The 11,290-nt window shown below is 44.6% G+C and overlaps 1 pseudogene; it reads right to left on the bottom strand.

Moving 5' to 3' along the window:
- Positions 1–10,172: 10,172 nt before the first annotated feature.
- On the bottom strand, positions 10,173–11,035 carry LOC116523374 (annotated as a pseudogene).
- Positions 11,036–11,290: the final 255 nt, after the last annotated feature.

Genomic DNA, 11,290 nt, shown 5'->3' on the forward strand with positions numbered 1-11,290 from the left:
AGTTTTACTTTGTTCTACTACTTGTGCTTGCAAAATGTTGAATTCCAATATTGCATCATCACTTGCCCCCAGGGTTCCTGTGGCTTCAACACCTTCTATCATTTCCTCTCTGTTAGTGAGAATTAAGTCCAATATGGCTGATCCCCTTGTTCCTTTCTCTACGTTTTGGGAAACAAAGTTGTCTGCTAGGTTTGTTAAGAACCTGTTGGATCTTCCACTTGGTGCAGAGTTTGTTTCCCAGTTGATGTCAGGGTAGTTAAAATCCCCCACTACTATTGTGGTGTGCTTCCTATATACCTTAGTTAGCCGACTAGCAAAAAGTTCATCTAGTTCCTCTGCTTGGTTGGGTGGCCTATAGTATAGACCTATGGCAATGTCATTTCCCCCACCCCCAATCTTTAATATTGGCCCAAATGCATTCAAGATAGTTATCATCATTGTTGTGCTCTATTTCTGTAGAGAGGTAATTATTTTTTATATATAGTGCAACTCCACCTCCTCTTTTATTTGGTCTATTTCTTTTAAATAATTTAAATCCTTCTAGCTGTATGTTCCATTTGTCAGTTTCATCCCACCAAGTTTCTGTAATGGCAACAATTTTATATCTGCTCTCTTTTACTTGAATTTCTAATTCACCCTGTTTATTTCTCATACTCTGTGCATTGCTGTATAGACATTTGAGTCCATTTTGATTGACCCTGTGTTTACTGTCTATATAACCTGTGTTATGCCTGACTGCCCCTATTTTCTTGCCACTTGTATGATTCATGCACATGGTATGGCACTCACTATTAAATGCTTGGTTTTGCTTGACAGCGGGAATGATAATATTACCCGCACAAACATCTGTGTTACATGCACTGATAACCCTATGAATTTTAGATTGCTGGGGACAGAAATGTTCTGTATCAATTAATTCTCTGTCCCCCCTGTTCAGTTTAAATATTTATCCAGAAAATCTGTGAATTTAATGCCAAGTAACTCAGTCCCTTTCTTGGATGGGTGCAAACCATCCCTTTTGTTCAGTTTTTCATTGGACCAGCTTCAGACATCATGACTAATAAAACCAAAGCCTTCCCTTTTACACCACTCCTTTAGCCACACATTAAACTCTGCTACACACTGGTCCTTCCATTTTTGTTCCTTATATATTGGTAAAACCTCTGAAAAGATAAGCCTACAACCTATGCTACTAAATTCATACCCCAAGCTCTGGAAATCATTCTTCACAGAAAGTACATCTTTTTGGGACATATCATTTGTGCCAAGATGTATAATAGCATCAACATCACAGTCCTTACTTGCGTTCTTGACTATCTTAAGAATATGCCTCTTGTCTCTGCTGGCAGTAGCACATGGCAGACACCTTGCGTTCTTGACTATCTTAAGAATAGGTTTAAAACCTCCATATCCTTTCCTAAAATTACATCCCTTATGACTGAATCACCAACTAGGAGGTGACTTCTCTTTTTGCATACCTTGCTCTTCTTGTGTGACTGATGTGTGATACCTGGTTCCCCATTTTGCCTTTGCGAAGTAAGTTCTTCATTTTGGACCACGATCCCCTGCTTATTTGAGTCATCATTATCACAACTACCTTGACCTGTCTCTTTAGTGTCCCCATTAAGGTCAGCAAGGGTGCTATATCTGTTATGCTGGGTCACAGCAAAAGCTTCGTGTTTATGGTTCACAGCTCTCACCCTGCCAGAACCCACGGTTGCCCAGACTGCTCTTCTCCTGCAAGATCTTTGCGGTGGGATGGGGGGCTGATAGCGTGGAATCTCCATAGTATGGAATGGCCAAATTGGGCACCTAATTTCTGCTTGGAGAGCACAGATTAGAGATTCTAGATAGGTAATCTGTCTATGTAGACTAGTAATTTGTTTACAAAGGGGACAGTATCCAAATTTGAAAAGAGTACTGCGAAAGACAGGTGCAAGACAGCTATTACATTGAACTAAACCGGTCATTTTGAAATAAATAAAATCACAATTTCAAGAGCACTAATCCAGAATGTATTATTACTATTTTGGTTTATGGACAGATGATTCGCGCGCCGTTAGGCACACGGGCCACTACCTACTCCTCTTTTTCTCTCTGCCCCCCCCCTTCCAGCCAGTAGCTCCAATCACTAGCCACAGGAAAGTTCAAAAATTCTTCTTCCTCCTCCTCCTCCTTCCTCCTCCTCCATTAACTATAACCTGCATGTAATGTTATTGTGATGATTCTAGACATCTCTTATTGCTAGCAAAGTCACCCTTTTTTTTTAAATATAGTTTTTTTATTTTCCATTTTCATAACATATAATCACATGTATACTATTACATAGCCAATATCCTATTGTATTAAGTAGTAATTACATCAGTTCCGCTTGTCATCAATGCCCAGAAAGATAAAAAGCCATTATTAGCTCTTCTGCTCTCCATACACCTCTTTCTTCTACCTCTCTCCTACCTCCTTTCTTCCCTCCATCATCCTTTCCTACTCTACTTCCCCGTGCTTTCTCCTTCTCCTCTCTCTTCATTCCACTCCTCCTTATCCTCCTCATCTTCCCCCCTTACCCTCTCTCCTATCCCTCTCTTTCTATCTTTCTTCTCTCCTCTGTTTCCCACTCTTCCTCTTATTGGTGTATTTCAGCTTCTGAGCAAACTCCATTCTATGTTGATGGCATTTATGCTTCCATATCAATATACTTAACATATCTTAGTTTTAAAGAAAAAATAAGAGAAGACAATATACATGTGCAATCATATTACATTAAAATCTAACACCCCTCGTCAAACCTAATATTCATCCCTCCCTCCCACCCTCCCCCCTCAACCCCCACAGCCTTCCCTCCCCCAACTTCCCAGAACCTATACACGGTATAAATCTTTAACAAAAACAGTCTAAAATATATTGGAAAAAATAATAGAAAATTGATAACATCTTTACATTGAACTTAGCTCCTCCTTGCTAGGCTAACTTTAAACAGTTTATATCATTCCTAATCTTAATCATAAAATATCTGGAATTTCTTAGTCCCATATTTATTTTGTATATAATCGATCCATTTTTTTCCAGTCTCGTTTATATCTCTTGTTTGAGTGGTCCTTAAGATATGCAGATATTTTAGCCATCTCGGCTAATTTTGTGACTTTCAATGTCCATTCTTGAATTGTAGGCAAATCGTCCTTCTTCCAGTATTGCGCCACCAGCAATCTAGCTGCAGTTATTAAGTGCAAAATCAAATTAATCTCTACAGCTGTACAATCAGTAATTATACCTAACCAAAATAACTGAGGAGTAAACTTTATCCTTTTTTTGCAAAGTCACCCTTCTGCAGCTGAGAGCTACATTTGCAACCTTCTCACAGAATTTGAGATCTCCATCTCACCCTCAGGGTGACAGACACATCCACTTCCTGTCACTGAACTGCCTTTCCCGTTTTCCGCCCTCCTCTCTCCTCCACTCCCCTGGTGATGCCACACAACACAGAGATCCTAGGCAGCCATAAAGGATCATCATGAAATTCGTAATTCTCAATTTCCAAGGTTTTACACCATCCAAGAGCCTCTATAAAGGGAAAACATTTATTGCTGCTAATATAACAGGAGAAGCTGAAAGGAAGCAAGATACTCTTCCTTTCCTTCTCAAGGGAGGAAGAGAAATGAATTAAATCTAAAGTGCAAATGTATATTTAATAAAACTTATTTATTTTTTTCCTGGGTAAACAATCCTTTCCTCAGAGGCACCTATAGAAGAATAATTGATAAGACTCTTAACATAAAGAAAGCTTCAAATTAAATAATCCAGCATTAGGCTAAAAACATTTCTAGGTATTTCAGAGAATTAGTTTCTGTGTCTGCTTTCCATCACTCAAGGACTGTGGATTATTAGCTTAGTACACAGAGAGTAACAAATATCTGACTCAAGGGGACACAAGAATCAAAACTTAGTCTTAACAAGATGAGTTCAAGAAAAAACTGAATTTACCTCAGTGCAATGACAAGAACATTTTATTGTATTAAAATGTATTAACAGGAAGGTAGAATCAAGATTATGTGAAGGGTTATTACTGCTTTATAATGCCTTGGTAAGGCCACACTTGGAATACTGTATCCAGTTTTGGTCGCCACGATGTAAAAAAGACGTTGAGACTCTGGAGAGAGTGCAGAGAAGAGCAACAAAGATGATTAGGGGACTGGAGGCTAAAACATATGAAGAATGGTTGCAGGAACTGGGTGTGTCTAGTTTAATGAAAAGAAGAAGTAGGAGTGAAATGATAGCAGAGTTCCAATATCTCAGGGGATGCCACAAAGAAGAGGAAGTCAAGCTATTCTCCAAGGCACCTGAGGGTAGAACAAGAAGCAATGGGTGGAAACTAATCAAGGAGAGAAGCAACTTAGAACTGAGGAGAAATTTCCTGACAGTGAAAACTATTAATCATTGGAATGACTTGCCTCCAGAAGTTGTGAATGCTCCAACACTGTGTTCTGACCTAAGCTTCCTCAAACCGCGAAGCAGACTCCTTGTCCTGACAAAAAAAATCCTTTTTATTAAGTTACTGTGAATTCCTCTCATTCACTTCCAGTAAAGTCTTTCAAGAGAGGATATATAGTCACAGACCTTATCTGGCTTGGAGTGCTGCCAGGCCAATATCTTCAAAACTTGGCAAAGAGCCTCTAAGAGTCACAACCTAATTAAGTGAACTAATCGTCTCCTGCAAACTCCACTCCCCTTTCGCTCCTCTTTTATTTCCCTGGGAGGGGCCATTCATCATCCACCTGTGGCCTTCCTCCCAAGTCCATCCCTGTTCTTTAGCTGTTCCCTTCGTCTGACAACTCTGTGCATGCGCACACTGGGAACAGGCTCCAGCTTTTCTTCTGCCCCACTGATGTCTGATTCTGAAGGCAGCTAATAAGTAGCATAGGGCCCTGGCTCCCTCTCTGCCTCCAACACAGAGCCCTCCTCAGAGCCTTCCCCAGACTCTAGGATTGGACCATGTTCCTCCCCAACCTCCTCACTGTCCGAATCTGCTGTCAGCTCTGCTCGCTGCTGCTGGGTCACAACACACTGGAAGTTTTAAAGATCTTGGATAACCATTTGTCTGAAGTGGTGTATGGTTTCCTACCTAAGCTGGGGGTTGGACTAGAAGACCTCCAAGGTCCCTTCCAACTCTGTTATTCTGTTATTTTTTACAAATAACAAACTGTGGCAAACCTATCCAACAGCATTTCCTCCTCGTGTGTTTTTCACCAACATATCCCTGTGAGGTGTGTTGGGCTGAGGGAAAGTGACTGGCCCCAAGTCACCCAGCTGGCTTTCATGCCTAAAGTGGTACTAGAACTCACAGTCTCCTAGTGATTGGGCCAAAGTCTCCCAGCTACCTTTCATGGCCGAGGAGGGGACCAGAACTCACCATGATTGGCCCAAAACCACCCAATCAGCTTTCAGACCTAAGGCAGGACTTGAATTCATGGTCTCCTGATTTCTACCTGGTTCCTTAACACTACGCCAAACTGCCTCTCAGTTGGTGCACAAATTAAGTTAGATAATAAAAATGAGACATAGTTAAATACGAAGTGAAAGAAATGTCAAAAGGAAGAGGAAAAATGAAGAAACAAGAAAGAGAAGGAATGGATATCTTCATCGTGACTTTGGTCTGGCTCAATTTATGGTTTACTTAACTACCATCCCCAATTGATATTCATTATCGGTATTGATAGTGATAGTGATGAATTATTGTTTACTTAAACAGCATATATGATTCATACAGCCCTTATCAGGAAAAAAAAATGCTAATCCATCCTCTAAAAAGTAACATTTGTCTTAGAGGCTGAAGATTTGGAAAGAAAGAAAAAAATAATAAGTGAGCTAAAGTTGAGATCTGTAGTAATGTATGTAGGAACAGAAGTGAAAATTTGTCAGCCTGGCAAGAGGAGAAGAAAGAAATGTGGTTCCCTCCCCCCCCCCAAAAAAAAAGAGAGTTGTAAAGGAATGGAAATAAAAGATAAAAGTTTAAAGATTCCCCTGTCCAGTTGTGTCCGACTCTTTGGCATGGTGCTCACCTCTTTTTCTTGACCGAGGGAGCCATGTGTTATGCAAAGAGACCCTCTCTGCCTCTTGACACCAAACCCTCGTCAGAGCCTTCCCCAGACTCCAGGGCTGGCCCATGTTCCTCCCCAACATCCTCACTGTCTGAATCTGCTAGTCAGGCCTGCAATTATATTCCTTTTAGAGTTTTGGCCTGCTACACTTTCTCTTATTTCATTATGTTGTTTCATTAGTATAGTTGATGGGAGGGGGACTAGACAGGAGTAGGATTGTGGAATGTATTGTTATCATTCTTTTCTAGAAGCTGAAGGTCATCTTTTGTCTCCGTACTTTCAGACCTAACTGGAAGCAGCTGGGTGTGGATGCCAGCGTGGAAGAAGAAGAAGATTGGACCATGTGATGGATTGTGGGTGTGGGGACAAGATCATGAACTTTTAACTGGGTGGAATTCTGATGTCATTTCCAGTATTGGGATTCCATAGCATAATGCCAAGATGTCTGCTTTATTAAATTGGAACTTTGAGGATTGTTTTGCCTTTGACTCTGATTTAATTCTACATGATACTTGGAACGCTGACACTGCTGCTCCCTCCGCTGGTGGGCCACAAGAGGAAGGACCTTGGAGGTCCTCCAGTCCAACCCTCTGCCCAAGGCCATATCATCCCAGACAAAATGGTTGCCCAATCTTTTCTTGGAAACTTCCAGTGTTGGAGTACCCACAAGTGTAGGAGACAAACTTTCCCACTGATTATATATTCTCACTGTCAGGAAATTCTTATTCCCTAGTTGGATCTCCCTCTTCCAACCATTGCTTCTTGTCCTACCCTCAAGAGTAAACACGCATTGTCATGTTCATAAATGTTTACACTTGTGTTATGGGCAAATATAAATGTTAAGTCACCTTATTATAATTTCACCATAGCTCTGCATGGATAATTGTTTATAGAATTTTGTTGTGGCCCAGCAGGAGCCGTTGGAGCTGCCACCAGACTCCGACAGCGAGGGGCCCTATGAGTCGGCTCTGGAGGATGTGGAGGACCCTGGACAGGGTTCCGACTCCGAGCAGGGTGCAGAGAGGCTGGTTGGCCACCAGGAGGCGCCAGAGCTTTGGACCAGTGGGGAGGAGACAAGGGAGAGTGAGCCGGACGCCAGTAGTGAGTTGTTCCTGGATGCACGGTATCAAAGAGCTAATAGGCGTCAGGAACAGTTGCGCAGTTACAAGAGGTAATTGCACTCAGCTGGTGGTCATTAGGCTCCTCTCCAGACTATAAAAAGACTCCTTGTGCACACGGCCCTCTTTGCAGAAGTCAACGCAGGATTGAATGTTGGAGGACATTACTGTGAGCTTGGCAGGCTGGATTGCTGCCACGGCTTATCTGTGTTTATTGCTGCCCAAGCTGGTCTGTGCCAGTTTGCTGCCAAGGACCTGTCTGTCTGTTAATTAAATGCCGTAACTTATCTTTGACTCGGAGTGTACTTTGGTGTGGAACGAGGGAAGGGATCAGAACAGAATTTCATACGCATGAGTGAACACAACCTCTATCTTGCGCTTCCTCAATCTTTCCCATCTCATCTGCTCTCCATTTTTCCTTATCTGGACCTGCTCGCATTTAATTCACATCAGGCAGGTTTTTGTCAAATTCCAAACTGAAAGCAAATAAATTTGTGATGGGATTGTTAAGAAGAATGCTTGAGTATATCAAAAGTGAGCACACCCCCTCGCATTTTGTAAATATTTAAGTATATCTTTTCGTGTGACAACACCGAAGTAATGACACTTGGCTACAATGTAAAGTAGTGAGTATACAGCTTGTATAACAGTGTAAATGTGCTGTCCCCTCAAAATAATGCAACACACAACCATTAATGTCTAAACTGCTGGCAACAAATACTTAAATATTTACAAAATGTGAGGGGGTGTACTCCTGTGATAATAATAATTAAAATAATTATTGTTTCAGATTTGGGTTAATGTCAGGGTTCCAGGTGACACCCCCCAACGAAAGAAGACTCCAAGGATTGAGTTCCAAAGTTCCATTTTATTAGAGATGTCATATTGGCACATCTGGGAAAACCCAAATCTGAAAACTTCCAGGTTTTCCCCAACCAAGTGAAAGTTCAAGTCCCTGCCCATCACCCACATGTCCATTCCATGGTCCAATCAGGCACCATCCTAACTGGAGATGTCTTCTAGTCATGCCCTTCCAGGTGCAGGGCAAGATAGCCTTGACTCTCTGAGAAAGAATGTTGTTATGACTGTATACCTCCCATATATAGAAGATATATGTTCTGATTGGATGGGGAAGAATGGAAAGATTTATACTCCTTGCAGGCAGCTGGACATTTGCCTTCTAATACCACTCAGGCAACCCTGAGGACACAGATATAAGCCTCCAAGTGGCCTCAACGACTCTCTTAAAGGATGCAAATGACCAGCTGTCTGCAAGGAGTATGAACCTTTCCATTCTCCACCATCCAGTCAGAGCTGAAGAAGCTTCTTGGATGAGAAGCGAAACATCTTGAAAGAAAAACAAGAAAGTCCAGTTACTTCCTGAAAAAGCACCTTTGGGATTAAGAGTAGTCACAGTTGAGTCATTAGTCACAACATTCCATTAACAGATATCATAATGAGATGACTGTGGCATATCTTTTTTTATATGATAATTTACTCCCTTTATTAACCATTGGGGAACAGAAGTCAGTCTCTAATAAATTAATATGTCCAAGGAAAGTGGGGTGCAGCCAATGCTTCCATCTGTAAGGGCCACCTCCAGGAGTTATGGGGATCCTGGTAAGCGACCGTCACCCACCGAAGACTCAGCTAGTGCAAGAGGGAAGGAGGGAGGGGGGGCTCCTAAGGTGACCAGACGTCCCACTTTTGGCGGGACAGTCCCGATTTTTAAAAATTTGTCCCACCTCCCGTAGCGTGTTCAAAAAGTCCCGATTTTCCAGTGCCAGGTCCCAGGCCAAGCGGATCAGTTGTCGGAAGTTTTTTTTTTCCTGCTTCTCTTGGGCGCCACTCTCCCTGCAGCCATGCCAGTCTTCCAGTCTGTCCATGCCGTCAGCAACCTGGTCTGGGTGAGCCGAGGGGAGGCAGGTGGGGATCCGGTTGGGAGAGGCTGGCGATGGGGGTGGCTTTTGAAAGGGTTGGGGGGTGTTGGGGGAAGGCAGTCAGGGGAAGGCTGCTTTGCAACTGCCAGCAAAGTCCCGTCTAAACTTCTTGGTTCGTGCTCCCCGGCCCAGAGCAGACCGTTCTCGGGAAAGCCAGGTTCTTCCTCCCTCCCTCCCTTCTCTTCCTTTCCTCCCTTTCCCCTTCCCCCCTTTTGCCTCCCTCCCCTCTTTCCTTCCCTCCCTTCTATCCCTTTCTTCCTTCCTTCTCCTCCCTCCTCCCCTTCCTGCTTCCCTCCTTCTTTCCTTCCCTATCTACCTTCCCTTCCTTCCTTTCTTTCTTCTCTCTTCCATCCTTCCCTCCTTTCCTTCCCTATCTACCTTCCCTTCCTTCCTTCCTTCCTTCCTTCCTTCCTTCCTTCCTTCTTTTCCCTTTCTTCTCCCTCCCTCCTTCCCTCCTTATTTCCTTCCCTACCTTATCTTTCTTCTTTCCTTCCTTCCTTTCTTCTCCTCCCTCCCCTTTCCATCCTGTAAACTGTTCAGAGAGGGCTGTGTAAAAGCACCATGAAGCGTTACCCCTGCCGCCACCTCCTCCTCCGCCGCCGTGCTTTTGAGGAGCCATGAGGCTGCGGGAGCCAGTAGGAAGGCGGCAGAGGGGGTGGGAGCAGGGAAAAAAAGGCCATGGCTCCTCAAAAGCAAGGCAGAGGAGGAGACAGCAGCGGCCGGGGTAACGCTTCACGGTGCTTTTACAGCCCTCTTTTTTTTACAGCTCAGGTGCTCCGAGCCCCCCCCCCCGGTCAATGGTGTCCCGCTTTACCCATCTTAAAATCTGGTCACTTTAGGGGCTCCCCTTAGGAGAGAAGAACAGATGGGAGAAGATAAACAGGGCTACAGCTTGCTGGAGGCCGGCTGCTCTTCTCCTGCATGCGGATTGCTCCTTCCTGGGCACAGCTGACTGCCAACATGCCATCTCTGCGCCACAGGTGGCCCTGCACCAAGCCCCAGCTGCCACCAGCCCAGGGGATCCATCACTCGTACAGCATCCACTGGTCGGCTCTGAAAGGTGCGTGGAACCACATGATATGATAGAGCGAGACATGAGCTTCATTCTGCGGTGCTGGTACGGCAACAGGGCCATCTGCAGGGACACATCATCCGAGGCGTACACAGCCACCTAGCAGTGCAGCTTCATGTCACATTTGCCGATGTAGCCCTTGGCACGCACCCAGAAGAGCTGCTTTGGTTCCTGGGAGTTCTGGTGGAAAATGTCAGTTGGGTTCACCGGCTTCATCTCAATCGGAATCTCCCACGCCAGCATTCTCCAGAGTCCCTGTTGATATCTCTTGAGAAGGTTGGGGTCTCATAGGTACTTCTGGATCAGCTTCTCCTGGCTCATCAGTTCCTCTGGGAGCACCACAGCCAGCATTTGGAACTGGTGCTGCCTCGGGCTGGGCTGCCCCCATTGTAAAGAAGCTTGGTATATAAAGATGGGCTTCCTGTGCTGGATGGCCTTGACTGGGCACACCGAGAAGCTCCTCCTGGTATGGGTACGCTCCACCTGATACAGAACAGGCACAGTGAGGTCCCCTGTCCTCACAAAGTAGCAATGGAGCAAATGGACTCCTAGGTCGTCCGTCATGGCCTATACTACTGCCACCAGTGCCTGGCCCACTATCTGCCCTCCAAAAAGACGCTGCATGACCAGCACCCAGTAGTGCCTTCCCTGGAAGAGGTCGACATCCAGAGGCTCCAGCTGCAGGATGCTGGTCAGCAGGACGCTGCGCAGATCCCCCGCCGGCTCCACCCCTGCTCGGACTCGGGCGCCTCGCCAGCTTTTCCACTGGACGACACCATCTTCAACTGTGGCATATCTTGTTAGTTGTGAAGTCATGTCCAACTCATCACAACCCCATGGACAACATTCCTCCAGACCTTCCTGTCTTCTACCATCCTCTGGAGTCCATTTAAGCTTCATGCTTACTCCATCTAGCCACCTCGTCCCCTTCTTCTTTTGCCCTCCATCTTTCCCAGCATGAGGCTCTGCTCCAGGGAGTCCTTCCTTCTCATTAGGTGGCCAAAGTATTTGATTTTCCTCTTCAGGATCTAGCCTTCTAAGGAGCAGTCAGGGTTGATCTCCTCTAGGACC

This window comes from Thamnophis elegans, unplaced genomic scaffold (assembly GCF_009769535.1).
Source record: "Thamnophis elegans isolate rThaEle1 unplaced genomic scaffold, rThaEle1.pri scaffold_224_arrow_ctg1, whole genome shotgun sequence".
NCBI lineage: Eukaryota > Metazoa > Chordata > Lepidosauria > Squamata > Colubridae > Thamnophis > Thamnophis elegans.